The 22,705-nt window shown below is 40.2% G+C and overlaps 1 non-coding gene across 1 annotated transcript; it reads right to left on the bottom strand.

The window, feature by feature from the left end:
* Positions 1–21,405: 21,405 nt before the first annotated feature.
* Positions 21,406–21,533, bottom strand: LOC115030773 (small nucleolar RNA SNORA17). Its single transcript, XR_003836364.1, has one exon. It is a non-coding gene; the product is annotated as a small nucleolar RNA SNORA17 (small nucleolar RNA).
* Between the last annotated feature and the right edge of the window lie 1,172 nt (positions 21,534–22,705).

Genomic DNA, 22,705 nt, shown 5'->3' with positions numbered 1-22,705 from the left:
CTGGTGTCCCAGAAGCAAGAGAAAGAGATGAAAGAGCCCTGGGGTCCTAATAGCCTCTTCAAAGGCATATTCTCAAAGACCTATTGCTTCTTCAAAGAGACCTCATTTCCTAAGGTTTTAATCACCCCCCAACATCCCAACAGCTAGTGATGAGCTTTCAGGAGACGTCTGAGATCTGTACCATAACAGTCATAAACATATGAGCCAACGCCAGGGTGACTTGGCCAAGTCAGAGTTAGGGATGGAAAGTGAGGGGAGGAAAGATGATGGCTGTGGATATGGTGAAAAGGAAAAACCTCTCGAGGAAGTGCTGCTAGTAGAGAGAACTGAGTGAGGAGTGGCAGAGAGCTGCAGAGATTCAGAGAAAAGAGCTCTGGGAAGAGAGAAACCTGGGAAACGTCTTGACATGGGGAGCATTGCATATCTGAGAGAATTGTGACAACCCCAGAGACCAGAATGGGGATGAGAGAGCAGAAGGGACAGGGTCAGTTATGATCATTGCCTAAGAGACACATTAGCTTTGCTTCTAAAAGAGGATGAGGCAGAAGCATGAGAAGCAGGTTAATTTACATATAAACACCTCATCCAGAGGCAGGACCAGGACTGAATGGAGGACAGGGAAGGATGTTTTGTTTTTGTTTTTGTTTTTTTTTGTTTTTGGAAATAAGGTGGCCCAGGCTGGGTGGCAACAGTGAAAATGTTAAAGCTGCAAAACAATAAATATTATTATTACCGATAATTGCTTTGTTCACTCATTTTACTTAGCGTGAGGCAGATGCAAGTTAACCTTTGCCAAGCTAATATTTTCGAAGAGTTCATCAGTAGTTTTGAAAGGGAAATGTCATAAAGGAGAAATTTTATAAAATGATCTTATTTTATTCTCCTCACAGCTAGATGGGAGTGTGGCTTATTACTTTTGTGATTTCTCATTAAAAAAAAAAAAGAGTCCCAAATTATGCAGAAGAGAAAGAAACACAAATGACAGGAGTAGTGATGATTCAGAAAACGTTTCATCATTTTGTCTTGGCGGGGTACATAGTATTCCTGCAGGATATCTGCTCCCTGCCCCTCTAATGGGCTGTGGAATTTCCCCAGAGTGGATCCAAAGCTTCACTGTCAGGGTGGTTAGGGTGTTTTATGCAGGTTGTTGTGCTGGCTCCTGCTCAGGTGTTTCTCTTTGTCAGCATTTGATTGGACTCTTTCATCTGTGATTCAGTGTCTGTATTAAACTCTATTTGATTCCTTGCTATTCCTTAGCACTCTATTATCGGGGGAAGAGAAGCTTATGCCTTTTGGTGCTTGTTTTCTGGCCTTTTAGGGAGGCACTTTCTACCACTGCTGCATAGCAAAGGATATTTAGGGCTGATTAATATGTGCTGGGTCACCTCAGAAAGGGTCGGTTAGGCTATGAGTTCATCATGCTTGCCATGTAAGAATGAAGTTCGGAACCTTTAAACAGCCATACAGGTCACTTGGGTAATAACATAGAATCATTCTTTAATATATATTTACCCAAAGGCAGAAAACCACAGGAGCATGCTTGTATGGAGTTCAGAGAAGTCTTAGAGTGTGGCAAAGTGACATCATTTTTCTCTGTGAAGCAGCAGATGCCTTTCTAGTGGAAAGAGGGGTGGGATCTTCTTTTCTTTGAAGAGGCCTGCCTCAGTTGACCCCTGGTGTTGCTCTGACATCTCTGTGATGCATTTTTTTTTGCACCCACTTCTCCTCCCTGGGTCTCCTCGTTAAAACAACAAATTGGATTGCAAGATATTTAAGGTCCCTTCCATTATGTGATCCATGATAATTTGAGTTAAAACATACTTTCTGAAGTGCATTATTGTATTGGAGAGAGAATGGGATTAGGAAAGAGCTGGTCCCATATGCTTCAGCGAAATAACTTTGAAAGAAAAAGCCAACCAAAAATCAAACTACCAGAGAACTACATTCCTTTTTTGCATACAGCAGTTATAATTCTTGACTTAAGTGAAATTCTAAGGTGACAGAGCAATATAGACGCCCTCAATGGTTCAAGAAAGCAGCCTTCTACTACTCCTATGAATCTGTGTATTGTTGCCCAAAGCTAGTTGCACAGCTATTCCTGGTGTTTTTTAGAGCAACTCTGTCTTACATAAGCTGAGATGTTTAAGCAGATGAATAAAATCTTAGAACAATTCCAGGTAAACCCAGTTGTTTACCATACTGTGTCAGTACTTTGATCCCATTATTCTCTGCAACCTCTTTTCCCTTCGTAAGAAAAGCATGCCAGGAAAAGTGTTAGCTCATCAAGATATTGGCTCTTGACATGATAATAACTAATTAATGCTCCTGAAAACACCCAAGGAGTAGTTGCCAGGGCAGGATGGAGATGCTTCAACTCTATGCTCTTAAGCACAAGTAGTGGGGCCCCTGAACAATGCCTGTTAGAAGGACTTAAAGTTTTCCTATTTGCTTATCCAGACTGCTCCAGAGTTTCCAGGAAATTCTTTGTTTATATATATACATACATATATATATGTTTGTTTATATATATATACATATACATATATGTATATATATGTATATACATATACACATATATACACACAGATATACAAACCTTTAAAAATTTGATGTTAGATTGAACTATAAAAGAATTCAAACCTTTACAATTCCAATGTCAAACTCTTTTCTTCATTTCCAGATGTACTTTCAAGAATCCAGACGCTGAATGGATATGCTGTTCAGTGTTTGTTGCATATAATAAACATATGGGCTTACTAATTTTTCACTTAAAAAGAAGAGCCTTCCCAGCGTACTTACATCATCTGTGCTCACTCTTGCACCTTTCTTAAGTGTTAGTATTATGGATAGTTTATATATGAGGACACTCAGGGTGATATGCGATGGGTCTGGGTTCTTGCTCCAGTTACATTCACCCTCCTCACCTTCTTTTTGTATAAGTTAAATAAATGAACTCTTCTTACTTATAAAAGTTAGAAAGTGAATGAAATATTTGGAACCATTTTAGCAATGTAACCATGTTGAACCTAGAAGACATTTGTAGTGTTGTACCCATGAAAGTCAGTTGGGGTGAGGTTTGGGTCAGATGTTTTGTGTCTTGTCTAATCCATTCTTTTGTTGTGAAAGTGAAGCTAAGACACACACACACACACATACACACACACATACACACTCACACATACACATACATGGACAAAAATACTTACACATACATGGACACACACACAATATATATATATACACACACACATATATGTATACACACACACACACACACACATACGAGTGCAGGCTCCTGTAGAGACCAGAGGCACTGGGAGTAGTGTTGGCTCGTAACTCCTGAGCCATCTCTCCACTAAATCCCAAGTAAGTTGTCATAAAAGACTTTAGAACACATTCCCCAAGTTGGATTAATTATTATATTTTTCTTTTTAATATACGTTCTTCAGTGTAAGTGTTCTGTTCTGGTGATTGAATGCTTGCTTCTCTGCAGACTGAGGTGATGTGAGGACAGAGAGAATGGGATCTGCTGCCAGTCTGAGATATGGGAGGAAGGGAGGAAGGAAGAGAAAGCAAGCAAAAGCAAGCAAGCAAGCAAGCAAGCAAGCAAGCAAGCAAGCAAGCAAGCAAACAAGCAAGAAGAGAAAGAGAGAGGGAGGGAGGGTGGGAGGGAGGAAGGCAGGCAGGCAGGCAAGCCTTTAAATTTCCTGGGGAGGGCTATATTTATCTGAATGAAAATTTTCTCTTAATTTCTTCTTCTGTCAGTGGACACCCAATTTAATATTTCTGGCACTTGTCAATATGACAGTGAGCTGGTACTAGATGAAAATCCAAAGCATATTCATGGCACAGAGTAATAATCTATGGAGAAATTCCAGTGATTAGCATCAAAGAATTAATGAGGTCACTTCCTTATTAATCCTCTTCCTAAGGGAGGAGAAGCAGGAAGCTACTTCAATTGTCAACATGAACTGGGGCATCAGTCAGAAGCTCATGGATTTTGAGATAATTCTGTATTTAAACACTATTTAGTTTCCGCAGGGGAACTCTAACCTGCCTAGGAGGCTTAATTAGGCTAACTGCCTAAAAACGATGTAAAACATATGGGTGTATTCCCACTCAAGAGCCACTATATGGGTGTTCCCTGACCTTCTATAGAAAATGAATGAACTTTCAGTCTTCTGGTTTTTAATTCTACAGTGGGCCTAGAAGCTGCTCAAAAGTGGTCTTTATAAGATATTGTGCTGTTTATGCATCACGATTTGAGCTCTGAGAGCCTAGGAGAGAGGGGGAGAGAGAGGGAGGGAGAGGGGAGAGGGAAAAGGGAAGAGGGGGAGAGGGGAGAGTTGGAGAGGAAGAGAGGGGGGAAGAGGGGAAGAGGTGGAGAGGGGGAGCACTCAGCACTCAGGGTCTGTGATTAAAGCTTTATATAAAAACTTAAACTTTTTAATATCCCAGGGGAATTCTAGTTTGTCCTTGTACCTTCTAAAAAATTCAATTAATCTCATACTTGTTAAATATTTCTGACCTATATTTTAAAGAACACAGCACAGGGTTAAGAAACACTGTTAATTCCTCAAGGATTTCAGTGAGAGTGCTAACTACATACATCATCAGTTATAGTAAATATTAGACTATGATGAGCGTTAAGGATATGAATAAACATACCTGAGAGCCCCAGGCAGGAGTGACTAATTCTGTCTGATGAGGTCAGTGATGGCTCTGCTGTTGTGTCTTCTGGAGTTGACTTTTATAGTTGGGCTGTAGAAACAGGGTGGACTGGAGGCTGGGGATGGGGTAGGGCATGGTGGCTCATAAGCACAGGCCTGTGTTTGATCTGTCTGAATCCATTTAAAAAGTGGGTGTGGTGGTGAGTGCCTACAATCCTCATGCTGGAGAGGCAAAGAAAGGAAGTTTCTTGAGGGGGTTGCTCTGTTGCTAGGCAGTCTAGCAATATGGTGATCTCCAGGCTTAGCAAGAAACTGTACCTTCAAAACCAGACAGCAACTGAGGAAGCAAGCTGACTTCTATGTCTGGATACAAATACATGTGCACACACATGTAAGCATACCCACGCTCACACCTATGAAAACACACCCACACCCACACACCCATAGCCGTTCACCCCCCAAACAGGGTTCCACTGAAGCTCAAAAGCTTTTCTTTCATGACACTCAGACACAGGAGGAGACTTATTGCATAACACCTTTTGGAGAGCTAACTAGGATTCCCAAGCTTGTCTGGGAAACTTTTGAGAGCAAGGAAAGAAGACTAGCTTAGAATTTCTTTTGGTTAGGAGGTGGGTCAAGTTGAGTATACCTGCCCATGAGCACAGTTCCCTGGTTTGGTGGTTCAAATGAGAATGGCACCTATAGACTCTTATTTGAATATCTGGTCCCTAGTTGATTGACAGTTTAGGGAAGGATTAAGAGGTGTGGCCTTATTAGAAGAGGTATATTACTGGGAATGGGCTTTGAGGTTTCAAAAGTCCATGCCTGGCCCAGTTTGTCTGTCCAGTCAGTCAGTCAGTCAGTCAGTCAGTCAGTCAGTCCATCCATCTGTCTGTCTCCCTCTGATCTCCCTGGTCCTTCTCCTCTACTTTGTGGTTAAGGCTCTCAAAAAAAAAGTCATAGAAATTCATAGTATTGTACATACGAATACATCTTTTATTCATTCTTTAGTCCACCTAATCATATCCTACAAGCTGGGTCTGCTGTTGTCAAGGTTGTTGCTACATTTAAAGGACATATTTTAGTACTAATTTCACTTTGTTCTCTCTCTGGGTATGAATTATTGACCATTCTGTTCTTGAAATTCTCCTCCATTGGTTTCTGAGTCATGGTGTGCTCCCCAGGGTCCATTTTTGGACGTCTTCCTGCCTACGCATTTTCTTCTCACAATGCCATTCTCTTTCATGGCTCTGATCATCTTGTGTGTGCTGAGGAGTCCTTAATATATATTTCTAGGCTAAGCTGCTTTTGTAAAATTCAGTTCCAGCCCATATATCAAAGCTCTTACTACCTCCTTTGAATGTCTCAAAGGTACTTGAGACTCGTTGTGTCCATAACTCATCTTCTTTGCCCCATAAAGTTACTTCCCCTCTCTTGCTCCGTCTCTTGAGGTGGTGATGAAAAGAAGAGTCGAAGTTTCCAAACTAAAGTTTGTTTCAGTTTGTTCCAATGGCCATGCAGTACTCTAGGCCAGCTTTCAAGTCCCTGGTTAAAATATGCCTAGTCAAACTGTGTAGACTCTCCGAGTCTCTTTAGTTGTCAACATGAATCTTTCCTCAGGCCCTGGTTCCTGCTCTGGCTTAGAATAAATAGCCTCCCTCTGAGATCCCCTTGCTCCATTTTCAGAGCTCCTTCAAGTACTGAGTGATCTCTCTGGGAATCATTTTGATGTGTATCTCTGAAGACTGCACAAGCCTTGGGAGTAGGAGTGCGTCTTTACCCGCTCTGTTTCTACTGTTTTTCTCATGGTGCCTGGCATATGGTAGATGCTGAATGGGTATAAACTGACTTCTGATAAAAGGCAAGCTGTTCTACAACACTATGCAGAGGTTTTCAGTTGTTTGTAAACCACTCACCACCATGCTCAGAAGTAGCTGAAAGTGTTTTCAGAATGACGGTTTATGTCTTCTTAGTATGGTAAGAGAAGATAGGGAAGCTGGACCACGAACTGAGGCCTTCAGTGCAGTTTTTATCTTTCCTGGTTTGATCCTCTCAGCTAGGCTTTCATTATGGGCACACTGTCTTCTTGGATTGTCTGGATCACAATCTACAAAATGCTCCTTATTGAACGAATGCATGTGTCCTCAGTGATGGTATCAGATATGCAGCCCAGGTTGATTTTTTTTCCAATCGTGGACCAATAATATATAATGAGAATGTGGATCTATTTAAGAGAATGAGGTTCCCAGAATATGAGACTCAAGTCTCATAAATAAGTATATAGTACTAGGAGAAGGCAGGGCTTCTGGACTGAAATAGCATGCACATAATAAAATTAGTGATTTTTAGCTTACTTCTTTTATATATCTTATAATATTTGCCAAGTACTTCATATGGATTTTCTCACTGAATTCTCACAATTATACTGCCATTTTGATTAAATTATATAATCTATATTAGTATAATGCTCAAGGAAAGAATTTCTCATTTAGGGTCTTATTTTGTTCACACAAATAACAAATACACAGGAAGTCATATGATTCCAATGTCAATTTTTTTTGCGCAAAGGTATCTGGGCTCTTGGTTAACTGTTCTCTAGATCTGTTAGATTTCTACTTATGATCCCCAAATGACTGCCATTGCTCCAAAGTACTATTAGCCTAATAAAATGTAAGAATGGAATGTGTGCTGCTTCTCATGTGTCTGTCCTAGGAAGAAGGAACTGCTCACAAGAAATATCTTCATAAATTCCTCAAGGAGCACAGGGGTAGACTAGGATGTCACTTCATACCAGTTTCTGAGTGACTGATGATAGAAAGACAAGACTCTGGCATTCTTAGCTTGTGGTGTATCTATCCCATATGTGACAAAGAAGACGATGAATGAAAAGCTGTTGGTGCTCCATACTGGCTTTTGTTACACTGTATAATTTCTTGACATATCTTGGTAACTAGCAATGATTAAAGGCATAAGGTCTTGTATGGTTATCCCACCAGGAAGTCTGCAGTAAGATCATCTCATCTCCCCATTGTTTTGGCAGCTGACTCAGTACAACCTTCACTTCTGTGGTCAATGTTGCTGATATGTCTTCCAGCCACGTGGCTACTGACAATCCATATACTACTTTGTACATAACATGTCTCTTTCAGTAAGGAAGGAGAGGGATAGAAGTGGGCTTTGTCCTCTAGGCTTCCTCTTATAAGGAAGGGAAATACTTCTCAGAATCTCTAGCATTTCTTTCTCCATGTCACTCATCTGAACTAGATTCCACTTTTTCTCTAGTTCTGCTTCTGATAAGCAGGAATTGGCTATGATTATTGTAGATTGAACATATAGACATGATGCTTACCCCAGCAATATCACATGGAAATAAATGTGGTCCTCTGCAATGAATTGGAGTCTAGAGAAGAATGAGGGATTCTAGACATTGTTTCCCCTTTAGAAGCCTGTCCACAGTAACTTCCCAGCCACGGGACCTTTAGGTACAATCCCATAACAGTCTTTTCTTTTCAGTCAACATTTGGTCTAGCCCAGTAAATATCTCTATGAGACAGAAATCATGCAAAGGAATATAGATACTAGTAACTTTCAAAGAATCTCTTGATTTCCAGGGATTTGCATTTATGTGTCAAAGAGAATGTTTGTAGCTGATGTGTATGTGGGGACTTCTTACAGTTTGTATTTTTCTCCTTAGAATCAATGTCTAAAAACTTAAAATTGTTTGAAGGTTTAATTGCACAAAATATCATCTCATATCTTGTATTCTTTGTCCTTGTTGTCTAATACTTTAAAAATTTGTTGCTTGTTGGGGGCATGCACCAGAAAACCAAATAACCTATTAAAAAATGGGGTATAGAGCTAAACCTTTGTTCTCAACTGAGGAATACCGAATGGCTAAGAAGCACCTAAAAAAATTTCAGTATCTTTAATCATCAGGGAAATGCAAATCAAAATAACCCTGAGATTCTACCTCACACCAGTCAGAATGGCTAAGATCAAAAACTCAGTTGACAGCAGATGCTGGCGAGGATGTGGGGAAAGAGGAACACTCCTCCATTGCTGGTGAGATTGGAAGCTGGTACAACCATTCTGGAAATCAGTTTGGTGGTTCCTAAGAAAACTGGATATAGTACTACCTGAGGACCCAGCAATACCATTCCTGGGCATATACCTAGAAGTTACTCCATCATTTAATAAGGACACATGCTCCACTATGTTCATAGCAGCCTTATTTATAATAGCCAGAAGCTGGAAAGAAACCAGATGTCCCTCAACAGAGGAAAGGATACGGAAAATGTCGTACATTTATACAATGGAGTACTATGAAGCTATTAAAAACAATGAATTTATGAAATTCTTAGAAAAATGGATGGATCTGGAGGATAGCATCCTGAGTTAGGTAACCCAGCCACTAAAGAACACACATGATATGTACTCACTGATAAGTGGTTATTAACCTAGAAGCTCAGAATAGCCAAGATATAATTAACAAAATAAATGAAACTCAAGAAGCAGGAAGACCAAAGTGGATACTTTGGTCCTTCTTAGAAGGGGAAACAAAATACCCATGGAAGGAGTAACAGAGACAAAGTGTAAAGCACAGACTGAAGGAAAGAGCACCCAGTGACTGCCCCACCTGGGGACCCATCCCATAAACAACCACCAAAACCAGATCCTATTGTGGATATCAACAAGAGCTTGCTGACAGGAACCTGATATAGCTGTCTCCTGAGAGGCTCTGTCAGTGCCTGACAAATATAGAGGTGGATGCTAACAGCCATCCATTGAATGGAGCACAGGGTCTCCAATGAAGGAGCTAGAGAAAGTACCTAAGGAGCTGAAGGGATTTGCAGCCCCATAGGAGGAGCAATGATATGAACTAACCAGTACTCCCAGAGCTCCCTGGGACTAAACCACCAATCAAAGAAAACACATGGTGGGACTCATGGCTCTAGCTGCATATGTAGCAGAAGATGACTTAGTTGGTCATCAATGGGAGGAGAGAACCTTGGTCCTGTGAAGGTTCTATGCCCCAGTATAGGGGAATGCCAGGGCCAGGATGTGGGAGTGGGTGGGTTGTTGAGCAGGGGGAGGGAGGAATCGGATAGGGGATTTTGAGAGGGGAAGCTAGGAAAGGGGATAACATTTGAAATGTAAATTAAAAAATATAATAAAAAAGAACTTAAAAAAGAAGAGATAAAAATATCTATATCTATTTGTGTATATATATATATATATATATATATATATATATAACTTTACATTTTAAGATGGATGTTAAATTCCTGTTAGATGGAATAACTTAGTAAAAAATTTTAACATACTTAATCTGTAACCAGGCACCTGTCTGGGGTCTTTTTCCTTTGCTCCAGTAGATACCATTGAGAAGTAAGAGGCTTCTTGGGTTGTATTTTGCTGGCTTTTTATCCTTTGGCCTGAGACAATAGCAAATGGTGGGAACAGACAGGAGGGGACAGTAGCAAGCTGTCCTTCTAGTGGTATAGCTCTGTGGCAGTGAATCTCCAAGCCCTGAGATCATTGGCTTTTCCAGCTCTGGCAGCTTAGTGTGAGCCTAGGAAGCCTCAGTCCTCTACAGCAGGTAGTGTTACAGATCATAGCCTAGGGAGTCCAAGACTCTTGGCCTTTAAGGTTACTGCTACTGCTTCAGCTAAGACCATTGTCAGTGTTGCTAGAATGCCACCATTGTCTCTGCTCCTGTTGCTCTGTCTGCTCTGACAGTTCCTTTTCTATCTGTCAAGGCAGCCTGCTGTGCTCTGCTCTGCACCATGGCTCCCAGGACATGCACTTTCCATGTTCTCTGCCATTGTCAAGACCCCAGCAGTTCTCAGGCCCCCTGATCTCCAAGGCTCTGCCCTTTCTTTTCAGCTGGCAACCAGCTGGCCATTTTGCTGGCAATTTGGGCTTGTTTTTTTGTTTGTTTGTTTGTTTTTGTTTGTTTGTTTTTGCAGTTCATTTCCTAACTGTTAAGATTGCTCAGCTAAAAGTCAACCAACAAACAATAACCCCTCCAAACAAACAAACACCCAAAGACCACCAAAGGAGCAGTTCTTTTATTGGTCCCACTATTACAACATGAGGGAAGGCAGTCTCAAAGACAGAGGACAGCCCAGTAGTTGTCAGTGCAGGAACTGAATAGTCACATTTCCCCATGCTTTTGTGTTTTCAGTGAAAAATAAATGCCAAAATGACTGTTTACAAGAACTCGAGATCTTATTGCAGTACTAATTGAGATTTTAACAAATTCAGCAGGTTTTTTTTTTTTTTTTTTTAGTAAGGCTTAACCTGCTGTGTGAGTCTCCCTCATGTGTCTCAAGTCTGTGACTCTACAAACCTATTCTGTTGCTGTCCTTGAACATATAAACATGTACAAGCTGAGATTATTAGCCTTGAGTTGGAACTCTCCAAACTTCAGTCTCTTGTAGCAAACTGTCCACTATTTTTGAATGGTGTTTTTCAAAAGCCACTGAATTCTAAAGATGTTAAAAATTATTCTTTAGTCTTTAAAGGATCTTTAAAAAGATTTCATTATTTGGTGGCTAGACTGAGGCTTTATGTTCTTTCCTAACTTCCAAACTACTTTTGTTCATTCCCTCCAAACTCCAAGCATTTCCTGTAGTTTAAAAATAAAAATGACAGATGGCTGAACAAATATTTTAAAATATACAAATGTGGGTATTCTGGGTTATCTTTCAATAGTGCCTAGTGTTGTTTTTTTTATTTTTCATTTATAATAGGAAATTATAGCTTCCTATCTTATGACTTTTAGAAAGGTTTAGATATTTGTGAATAATCTTGGAGCATTTTATTTTTCAGCAAAAGCATGTGCAGTTTTTGTTTGGTGGATAAAACTTCTTGTATCTGACACCATGCTTTCCAGCTGCTTTGTTTTAGGGCTGAACATCGTGATGGAGTCAGATCTACAACCATGAAATATCTCCTTAGAGAGGCCCTTGGTCTGCAAAGATCATATGTCCCAGTACAGGGGAATGCCAGGGCCAGGAAGTGGGAGTGAGTGGGTTGGGGAGCAGGGTGGGGGGAGGGTATAGGGGAATTTCGGGATAGCATTTGAAATGTAAATGAAGAAAATATCTAATTAAAAAATTAGAGCCCTAGAAGTTTTGCTCTGTTGGAATGCTAGAGGGGGTTTGCGCATACAAAAATATACAATTGTTTCTGAATGTTTGTCCTCAGTATTAGTGCTTTTAGGCACTGTGGCTGTTTTCTTTGTTGGAAGATGTACTTCTCTGGTTATACACTGTCACCTGCATCGGAACGTATATATGTACATAGAGATAGGTATTTTTGCCTTCCTTTATTTTTGTTTGTTTTTGTCTTTTATTTCAATGTTTCTTGTCATGAAGCTATAGGTAGACTGCAGGTTTAGAATCTCATGTGACTGTATTTTTATGGTGGAAAATAATTTATGCATATTTTCACATTTATTAACAATTCTAATTTATTGTGCTCATGTTTCTTTTACTCCTATTTAATTATTATATTTTTCTTTATGTTAAAATTTGCACAAATTATTTTTGAAATATCTCAGTCTACATGTTTCAAAACTAGGTCTTGACTAATGTTAATATTTGTAAGTGTAGCATGTCTCTTTTGTCATGCTTCACATCTTCTTGTATTTGGTGTTCATTTTGGCCAAGTTATATGGAACAATTTTAATAATTTCTTTGTACTTAAATTTTAATGATATATTTTTACTTATAAACAATAATTAAAGAATATCATTTCAATTTTTAGGAAAACAAATCAAAGCAAATTTTATTTAAAGTTTCTCTTTTTACCTGAAAGCCAGAAATTTCACTCAATATACTGCCTTCACTTAATTTTGTTCAGGATCTTTTATTCTGTTTTTTCAATTTTACTTTTCTCTTTTGTTGCTGCTGCTGCTGCTGCTGTTGTTGTTGTTCTTCTTCTTCTTGTTCTTCTTCTTGTTCTCCTCGTCCTCCTCCTCCTCCTCCTTTCTTCTTCTTCTTCTTCTTCTTCTTCTTCTTCTTCTTCTTCTTCTTCTTCTTCTTCTTCTTCTTCTTCTTCTTCTTCTTTTTCTTCTTCTTCTTACTCTCCTTTCTCTCCCTCCTCCTCCTCTTTGGCTGGGCCCTTTTGCTTTATTCCAGACCTTTCAGGCAGAAATATACATTGTTAACATTTTTCTTTGAATTATTCATCATTCTAGTTGTTATATTGCTGGATGATGATCTCATTTGATTTTTCTGTGAAAATAATTTAGTTTAGACATCTCAGCCATTATGATTCTATTTTTCTCTTGACTTTCAAAATAAGATATGAAGTTTCCAGGAAATACTCTGTTTTTGCATTTGGAGTGTCATGTATTTGTGTTCAGTCTGTCTTCATCTTGACAAGGACCACCCTTCACTCCTCATCTTCCCCTCCATGGACAATATATGTTTGATTGATAGCATCTGGTTTGCTTCCTGCTGAGAACCAACTGCAGGCATGCTAAGTAAGCATGCTCCCAAGTGTGCTCCCAATACTCTCCAGCACTCCCCATCTGAGAATGGCTCCACCACTTCTTCTCTCACAGCATTCTGCTCTTCTCCTTCCGTCTACTTGCTTGACCCCCATTCTCTCTTCCCATGAACTTCCTTTTCCTCCTTATTTATCTAATCTTCTTGCTGCAGTAATTATCCTTATAGAAACTTTTCTCAGAGGTTGCCATGTCTGTTTATAGGGTTTTGTTAAGACCTGCTACCTTTCCTCAAATTCTGGGTGGGCTTGAGGTGACTTTTCATTCAGAGAGTGGGGTTTATAATTATTAGTAGATGGTGTGCATTCTCTGAGTGAGAATCTTATTTGGGGAGTAAACTTGGATAGATGCTAGAATGTGCATATTTTACAGCATCATCCAGTTTCCCTCAGGCCATAAGACACTAAAGTGTAGAACTGATGAAATTCTTATACAATCATATTTAATTTTTATTAAAAAATTTGAAGATCTAGAAAATATATAAGCATGCATGGAAATAATTAGTTATAGAACTAAACTGAACCTTCTACATAAAAATTTCTGAACATTATAGAGAAATGGTGAGTAAAAGGGTATTGAAAACCTAGTATTAATTGGATAATCTCAAAGGATAGGAAGAATTTGGAAGTGTGATAATAGCAACTTCATTGATTTACTATAAGATAATTCTTTTTTCTCATATATATATGTATATATATGCATACACAAAATATATGTATGAATCTTCTCTCCATTTAACATATAGCATAGGTAATTTATTCAAAATATCTTTGAGTGATATGTGGTTTAAATCAGCTCTTCTTTTTTTCAATAAATTAAGTCATTAGATGCTTTTAGTCTATAAAAGGAAATTTCTTTGCAATATGATTGTTTAGTATTTTGACGCAGACTCTACCCAGCTCATACACATGTATCCAAAGCCTAAAAAAATCAAAACCCATCTGAAATTTCGTGTTTTCCAAAAATTTGCTTCAGCCATTTAAAAGTGTTTTTCTTTCCTCTTTATTTTATATGTTTGAGTGTTTTGTCTGATGTATGTCTGTGTATCATGCATTTCAGTACCCATGGGGACTGGAAAAAGGTATTTGATCCCTTGAGACTCAAGTAACAGATAGTTATGACCCACATTGTGAGGGCTGGAACTCAAACCTGGGTTCTCTGTAAAAGTAACCAATACTCTTGAATGCTAAGTCCTCTTTCCAGTTCCCGCTTCAGCTATTTTTGATAAAAGTACATGAATATGATAGAATTATCATAGGAAAGATTGAATACAGGTGTAGCAATAAAATCTCCACATTTTCCATTTGTCATACCGATTTTAAACAATTTATTTGAATGGAAATCCTTTACTGAATGGATTCAAAAGAGTGCATCTTAGACTTCCTATAAAGTGCTTTGGTTGATTTCTTCAGAGAGCGGACTACAGCATGGGAATGAATGGGGTGGGGGAAATGGGGTTGAGTCTTTGGAGGAATTATTCACATAGCCAAAATCATCATGTGTCACACATCTACTGTCAGCCCTGACACAGAGTTCTGGTTAACCATAACTGGAAGGGAGAGCTGGGACTGTGGCTACACTACGATTCTACATTTGAGAGCTTACTCTTCATCCCACTTGATTTGGAAAGACAACTCTGAGGAGGATGGAGGACGAGTGGCCGAGGCTAAAGGCCTAACTGGGAAGGAATTAGAATCATTGTTAGATATGATTAGAATCATTGTATATGATATTTTTGGAAATTTTCTTCCACCAGTTTTCAAATAGAACTATGACAAGAGGACCCATAAATGTTTTACTTGAAAAGAAAACAGGATGACTCTCTTTAGCATTAACTAATTTGCTACTGCAATTTTTTTGCAGTATAGTGGAGTTAATTCTTGTGTTTCTTAATTCCAACAATAGATTTATGTGTTTGTTTGTATGTGTAAATATCAAGTCTTTTTATCCTAAAATAGAATAGTAAGACCGTTTTTATTTACTTCTCAGTGGTTAGAGCACTTACTGTCTGAGAGAGCAACAGAGTGTGCTTCCCAGCACCTACATCAGGAGGCCCACAATTCTAGTTCCAGAGGATCTGATGTCCTCTTCTCTCCTACCTGGGCACCATCACACACACACACACACACACACACACACACACACACACACATGCACACTCACACACACACACAGATAAATACACACACACTCATACATACATACATATATACATACATACATACATACACACACACACACACAAAGAGAGAGAAAAAGAGAGAGACAACTATCTATGAATGAAAAAATAGTACGAGAATAAAATTCTTGTCTCTTTCAGTCTCTTCCTTGACACAATTTTTTTTTTCATTCTACTTCCAGTATCGGAAGACAGGGTATTTAAGAAAATTCTTATTTATTTTATTATTTTATAAACAAAAGCCTAATGTTACTACTGAAGTATAATTAAAAGCACTATTAATATAATGAAGATGAAGACTTCCCTCTTGAGATCGGTTTAGCCAGCTTTCAAATATATTTATTCAAGAGAGGCATTACTATTATGGTAGTTCATCCCTCTTTTTATAGCAAGCCCTGTGGCTGTGTCATCCCCCGTGGTCCATTAATCTCTTACTGCATTACCCTGAAATTGTGTTGGTTATAAGTAATCATAAACTGCCAGCTTTGAAACGCTAACATTTGTTAGCTTCACAGGCAGGAAAAAAAAAACCAGTGATAAGTGAGGTTGTTAAAAAGTCAAATTAAATGTTAATTGATGCAAGGGCACAAAGCTTTAAGGCACTTAAGAGTTTATATGTAGGCACTACATTTATTAGACCTGACAAATTGTTCTGAAGACTTTCTGTAGTAGGCATTGGCATTTATATTTTTGGTACCACTCTTCTCTACTTGAGCCTGACAATTCAAAACCAGCCTGAATACTGCGCTTGTGAGAGGTTTACATAGTTTCATATGAAGCCACAGGCAGGATTCTAACTCCATCCTATATATTTACAATGTTTTATATTTAAGTGGTGTGGTGATCTAAGAAAAGAATCAAAGCACAGACTATCTTAGAAATTTGCATAAAGAGAAAAGGACACGCACACTCTTGGGGAATTAAAGAAAAGATTCTTTCTTAATCATCTCATACATTTAAATTACTCAGATTTGCATAAATGCTGAAGTGTGAATTGTTGCTTTTTTTTTTTTTTTAAATCCAATTCCTTTTCAGACCATTGCTAATTATTCTTGGCTAATGTGGTAAAGTTAAAGGCACAGAGAATCACGGATAACTTCTTGGCTTTCTCTTCCCCAGTGCTGACAGTAGGCTGGCAGCACAGCTCCTCTGTCTGATAGACAAGGCAGAAGTGGGCTGCAATGGTGCTGTTGAGACAGCTGGCTTTCTTGCGTCTTTGGATGCTCATATACTGAAAAAATAGGAAAGTATTTTGTGTAGCTCACAAAGGATCATGTTTTATAGAAATGGCTCACTTATCACCAAATTTTGCTGGATTTTTCTTATCAGTAGAACTGGTCTAGAACCAGTTTAAAACTGGATTCTGTTTGGTACTTTTAAATATCTCACATTTCCCACAAATTTGTTGCTTATGAAGTAATGGCAAATACAGTAACAAACAAGGGATCAAGACCATCTGAAGTACTCTTAGGTGATTTTGATTCATCTTGGATATGGAATTTTCTGTGGTCACAAATATGGAAATTTCCAGCACATTCAGGTTTAGGGTGTGTGTGTGTAAGTGTGTGTTGTGTGTTGGGAGTAGAATGTTCTTTTCTGAATCTGCCCCAATTTATAGAATTTCTCGGATTGTGATTTTTCTCGGCTGTGCTGCGGATTCTGACACTCCCCATCGGACATGCCGTTGGAGCAGCCTTGTTTTCTTGATTACAGTATATTAGAATTTTCTTGATTACAATGTATTAGAATTAGGACTCCAACGAAGCATTAGCATTGCTGGAAAGAAGTATGAAAAGCATCTGTCTGCTAGAAATATACATGTATTTGGATGCGAACCTTGTTAAACAAAATTTAACAGACGTTATTGCATGTCCACATTGTTCTTTATTGAGTAGAATACACACAGAAAGCTATAATACAGTTGCTAGCCATTAGGCTCTAGAAGCCTACTCAAAAAAGGGTGGTAAGTGGAGCAATGGTGCCATTGTGTCTCATTATTCAGAATATTCAGCACAAAGGCCAAGCTTATCAATCTAGATGTCCATGAATCTAAAAGTGCCACAGACAGAATTTAATTTGGTCAGCAGTAGCTGCTGTAACAAATATTTTCCCAATGGTGTAATAGAAGCAATGCTTACATATAGCTTACAAAACCATACTGCCTGAATTTCTGGCTCTCCAAGTAGTGATGCTGGCTGGGACCAAGACTCCTCACATCTTACGACTCCATCTCTTGTCGGCACATGCTTTCCAGGATTATTATGGCTTTTCTAATTTGAGCTTCGGAAGAGTGTGTTGGCTCTTCCAGAGGAAGTGTAGAGTGGCGCAGTCACACATCAGTGCTGCCTGCCCTCTTTTGGAGAAAATATTCTACAGCTTGCTTCACTGAGGCTGAGAGGACTGATCCAGCTATGAGTTCAGGAGTAAAGGCATGTGGATGGTGTGTGCCAGCCAGTCTTTACCACACAGTGCTATTTTGGTTATCTCTGTGTGAATACCTATTAAAAAGTTATTTTATAATAATCTTCAAGAGGCAAATTTGTTCTAGAAAAAGTACCTATTTTTTTTAAGAGAACAAAGTTTTCATTATTAGTATGTGTATTGGGATTTGAAGATATGTGTGCATGAGAGGCCAGAGGAGGGAGTGCGATCCTCTGCAGCTGGAGTCACAGGTGACTTGAGCTGTCTGACATGGTTCTGGGAGACATATTTGAGTCCTCTGCAAAAGCAGAACTTGCTCTTAACCACTGAACCATCTCTCCAGCCCTACATTTTAAAAATTATTTTTTTTTTAGTTTCAATATTATTCAACAAAGTGATAGGACCTTATACCTTATCTTAATATTACATTATACAGTGTGATAAAATAAGAAATTTACATCTCATCTAGGCTTGATTTCCTAAGTCAAAGCTTTTTATATCCTTGTAGCTGGGTGCTGGCAGGATCCTTTGTTGTAAGTTTGGTCTTCAATTTTGATTTCTGGCATAGGAAAGAGCTTTATAATTTCTTGAGTGATAGAAGCTTGCAAGACAAAGCTTCCAAATTTGCTGAAATTTCTTTGATGACAGAAACATCTTTTGTTCTAATGAGGCAGGTCTTGGATACTCTCATAGGATCTGGTTGCCAGGAGACCCAATAATGTGATTAGGATGTTGGGATTTTTAGTCCCACATCTCTTGATCTCCAGGGATAGTAGAGGGGTTGAAAGCTGAGGTGATAAGCATGATTGAATCAGTCAAGCCTACACAATAAAGCCATAACCCCCCAGAAGGACAGGGTCTAGGGAACTTCCAGAATGCTGATCACATAGATGCCTTGGAGGAGGTTTGCTCAAAGAGAACATGGAAACTTAGAACTTGCTCTTCTCCTTATTTTGTGATACAATGTCTACTAAACTGGAATTTTCTCTCTCAGATAAACTGGCTGACCAGTGAGCCCCTGAGATCTGCCTGTCTTCACCCTTAGCTCCTTGCTCCCAGCACTGAAATTACAGATATATACCACCATGCTAGCTTTTGAAATTACAGGCATGTACAACCGTGATAGCTTTTATGTTTAAGTTGGAAATACAAACTCAGTTTTTCATGCACGAGTGGCAAGCTGTTTGCCTTCTGAGGTGCCTCCTCCTTAGCACACTATGCATTTCTTCATATATTTGTCTAGTGTCTTTAAAAAACAACAAAACGTTTTATTGTTTCTTTGTGAATTTCACATCATGCATCCAATCTCACTCATCTCCCCCTCCAAACATACCTGCCTACTCTCCACCTTTGCAACCTAACCTCCAACAAAGAAAGGAAACCTCATTGTAGTAACTGTCATGTGTTGCTGTGTGTCCCACAGTATACCCTTTTGGCCACTCTTTATGCCTACGAATGTTCATTGCAATGAGGCATTGGTCTTCTTCGAGGCCTCTGTCTTCTGCCACTCTGACAATACTGGGACCTCATTGGGACTCCTCTTGGAGTCCCATCCTGCTGTTGCTTTGTGTCATGGAAATTCTGTAGTTTTGGATCTGTAGGACGAGCCCCTTCATGTGCCCCAGAGATTCATCTATGGTGTAGATGTTAGGGTGGGACAATTCAAAGTTCTGGATCTGTGCCTGAGAGGTATCTGAGTTGGTTAGACATCAGGCTGTCCCACTCTCATGCCCTCAGGGCAAGCTCACCAGCAACACCCAAAATGAGGGTCAGTTCTCTCCTGCTTCCCAGGTCAGGTACTGTGTCCACTATCACCAGGTGTAGCAGCCAGGGACAGATATCGCCGGTTCTCTCACTCTCTTGACTCCTGGCTCTCCTACCTGCCATAAGTGGTGAAGTATAAGGGAGGAGAGGCAGATATCTTTCATCCACACTACTGCACAGCAGAGAGGAGGCAGTGATGACTCTCTTTGCTCAAGCCCGTAGAGCTAGCTGACCTGCAAACCCCATGTCCAGGGCCAGTTCTACTCTGCAGCCCAGGTGAGGAACAGGTCCTGCTCTCTCAAGTGCTAAAACAGGTCGGGGGCAGAGACAGCTCTTCTGTTCTCATGTCCCCAGGGCCGCCTCTCCCACCTGCCATAAGTGGCAAGGCACGAGGGTTGGGGAGGTCATCTTTCCCTTGCCCATGTTGCAGTGTAGCAGACAAGTAGTAGTGCTAGTTCTTCCACACTCTCACCCACAGGACCAGCTCAACTACATCCCAGTCATCAGGGTCAGCTCAACTGTGCTGCCTAGGTGAGGTGCAAAGCCTGCTCTCCCAAGTGCTTCAGCAGGTAAGGGGCAGGGCCAGTCCTCCTGTCTCATGACCCCATAGGGGTCTGTTCTCCTCTCTGCTGACAGTGGTGTGGGCAAAAAAAGGACTGGAGGGGACCCTTCATTCACTGATATCACTGCACACCAGAGAACAAGCAGGGTCGACTCTTGTCCACACTCATGCCCTCAGGGTCAAATCACTCACAACCCCCTGGGCAGCACAGCAGGGCTAGCTAGCTCTGCTCTGCTGCTCAGATTAAGTACAGGGCCACTTTCCTGAGGGCTGCAGTAGGTGAGTGGCAGGATCAGCTTTCTTGCTCTAATGACCTCAGGGACAACTCTCCTGCCTGCTGTAGAGGCAAGGGGTAGTAGGGGGTCATCTCTCCCTCACCCATGTCAACACCACATGGAAGAAAAAGGATGGGTGTCAGCTCTCTGAGGGTCATGCCCTCAGGGCTCCTCTCCAACATCACTGCCATCAGAGTAAGCTCTATTGAGCTGCCCAGATGAGATGCAGGGCTTGCTTTCCCAAGTGTTGCAGCCCATGATGGGCAGGGACATCTCTCCTGCTCTCATGACTCCAGGATCAACTCTCTCATCTGCCACAGGTGTTTTGAGGGGGAGGGGTGGAGAGGAGGGAGGAGGGTATCTCTCCCTTGTCCATGCCTCCATAGGGGAGAGGAGTAGCAGGGCCATCTCTCTCACATTCATATCCTGAGGGATCACTTACCTGCAACTCTTGCAATGTGCAGTGCTGCTCTCCTGAGTACTGCAACTGACTAGGGGTCAGCTCACCTCTCGTGCCTCCAGAGCCAGTTTCTCTACAATGCCCACATAAGGGGTTGGGTCAATTCTGCACAGCCCTCAGACATTAACGTGTTCCTGGATGGCAGCCCAGACCAGGGATGTCTGCCTGACCTTTGGTGTTAATAGACCCCTGCTCCCACATGGCCACAGACCCAGAGGTGGCCTGCAGTTGGAGCATAGCTCAAGACCTACTATAGTCTAAGGTGATATTACATCACATCAGACTGTTCATCACTATCCTCAACTCTCCAGTTCTGTACCTTTTATTTGTGCCCCTATCCTTCTGTTTCTCTTTCTTGTCCATTTCTTCACCACTTGCTCCTCTTCTTGGTGCCCAGGGTTTCTGAGTGTCTAGGGTCATCTCAGGAATGGTCTCTGGAGTGTATTACAGTTCTTGCATTATGGCATTGGGCAGGGGTCATCTCAGGCATGGTCTTCTCATCCCAGGCCTGCATGACTCTGGACTAATGGTAATCTCTGATTCACTTTTTACAGGGAGTGTTAAGCTACTAATCATTCACATGTTTGCATATAGAACACTGAATATATACAGAACCTCTTTCCTCTTTGCTACCTATGACACATATGGCACAGCAGTCACACCTGCAACTCCTCTAGGGGCAAGGTATAGTATATTTTGTTGGTTTTCTTTTTTTTTTAATAAATAGAAAGCATAAACTATCCCTGAGTTATGTGAGCTCCTCCAGCAAAACAATTGAACTCTAGAACTGAGTCCTGATATCCATGATTCATAACCAGTGGGTCAGAAGTGTAGGTCAATTCTAAGGCTTGGGAATAGAATTTGAAGTAGGGACAGTCATACCAATGGAACCCCTAGCTAGGGGTTCTGATGATATTTCCAAGTATATAGTAGCACAAATAACATAGCCAACCAATGCCTACAAGAAAATTTCCTGTTCAGCACGTGCAGAACGATCACAGATAGTTTAGTGAGCAGAGATCGAATTACCATGTGAACTTTGTATGGATTGCAAGAGTAGTAGGAAAACCAAGGTGTATTTCTTTTCCTTCAGACGGAGGAGTGGGAGTTGAGTTCTTACCCCTCTCCTAAGGACAATCCAGAAAGAGCGTGTAAGTCCATGTTCTCCACCTCTCAGGAGCAGAGCATCGTCCTTTGTAGAATAGGATATGACCTCATGCCGTCTGATAATCTAAACTATTTAGAAAGAACTAAAGAGAACCAAGAAGAAAAGCATGACAGAGATCTTCCTCCAGAAATATATTACAGCTGCCACATACTTGCTATACACAATGGCTGACTACAGTTATCTAAAATACTTCTGTGATCAAAGTGCAGTAGTGAGAGAGACGGTTGCTTCTGGTCCACAGCCCCTGATGACTTCTAGCAGTAAATATGCTGAAGTGTATCTGGCCTGTAAAAAATGTTCACTTATTAGATTTTGATTGTAGTTTGTGGAAGAGATTCCCTTGTCCTATATTCTCCAAAGTCGTTGGCTCAATTGGATAAGAAATTCTTCCTTGTTCATTATCACCATGGTCACAGCAGAAGTGGGAAGTGAATTCATGCTCTCTTCAGCTGAAGACAAAACAAAACAAACAAACAAACAAACAAAAAATACAAAGCCTTTTTTTTCTAGACCATTACACCTTAGTTTTCTGACTGGCAAATCTCTGATCAATATTGAGGATAAAGAAACAATGACCATGACATGCCTAAACTCATGATAGGTGTTAGCTAAATAAAATGTATTTAGAGATTTTCAAAGCTTTGGTTTGCTGGACACAGAAGAGTAACGGCCTTGATGAAAAGCTGTG

The sequence above is a fragment of the Mus caroli genome, unplaced genomic scaffold, assembly GCF_978045245.1.
Source record: "Mus caroli unplaced genomic scaffold, Mus_caroli_1 scaffold_3, whole genome shotgun sequence".
Taxonomy (NCBI): Eukaryota; Metazoa; Chordata; class Mammalia; order Rodentia; family Muridae; genus Mus; species Mus caroli.
Note: the sequence above shows the minus strand (reverse complement) of the source record. Positions and strands in the feature narration are given on the sequence as shown.